Below are 1,097 nucleotides of genomic sequence, written 5' to 3'. Positions count from 1 at the left end.
ACATTTCCTTTTTTTCTCGATTGGCATTCAGATATTTCCGAAGCGTTGGCCAGCTTACGTCATTGTTTAAATTTTTATGTGCGCCAGTGTATGCGAGTGCATTTCCGGTGGCGTGCTGCGCATTTGTGGCAATTTAAATATATTATTTAAAAAATCTAGTCTAGACTCGTGCATGAAATTTACATGAAATGTCAATTGAACGCTTATGTCAAGGCGCTTATAAATTGGTAGATGTGCATTGGAATGGCTTTCCATTTTATGTCCATTTTATTGAGCCTCGACTAGCAAATAAGAAAGAAAGGGTAAGGAATGTACTTGAGCACAAAATAATATTAGTTTTGGGAAAAAGAAATCCATTATTTTTGTGTAACATTTTTGAGTAAATGGTTTAAAACAGTTTCATACTCCATCTTTAGCTCCTGCGCAATTCTACGACTACTAAGAGGACGGTCAATTTCGATTATTTCTGTGATTTTATCTACATTTTTGACATTATCGACGTTTCCTTTAACATCAAAAATGCCTGAACGGAATCGACGAAACCAAAATTACCCGTAAATATGCATTAGAGCATCAGCATCATAAACACTATTCCCAATTCCAGTTCTCATTTTCGCCTTTCTCAAAGAAAAACTGTAAAATATACTGATTTTTCTCTTTGTTGACCTCCATTGTTAACGCCCCGTAAATCACAACTTAATGAAATAAATAAAAAATAGGAAAATATTTTTTTTATTGTGAAATTTCATTTTGGCAATGAGCATAAACTTTAAATTGTGTGATCGATGCCTTACGAGATATCGATCACTTCAGCCACCTACCGCGAAAATGATGGATTTATTTTTCCCCAGACAATATTTATGAAGCCACTAACAAAAGTGCGGTGAATTAAGTTGACAAAAGGTTACATTTTTATTTCTCATTTTTTTAATCTTAATTTTTTTGGTAATTTTCCACATTTTTATTTTTTTATTTTTCCTTGTTCACTCCTCTCGGGTGCATAGGGCCTCGACAAAACTTGTCTTTGCGTTGGTTTCGTTAATCTATTTTGATTTATGACAGGGTAGGTGATAAACCTGCCTCTACCAGTCCTAAGT

Source organism: Anastrepha ludens, chromosome 4 (assembly GCF_028408465.1).
Source record: "Anastrepha ludens isolate Willacy chromosome 4, idAnaLude1.1, whole genome shotgun sequence".
Lineage (NCBI taxonomy): Eukaryota > Metazoa > Arthropoda > Insecta > Diptera > Tephritidae > Anastrepha > Anastrepha ludens.
This window is presented reverse-complemented; position numbering follows the sequence as displayed.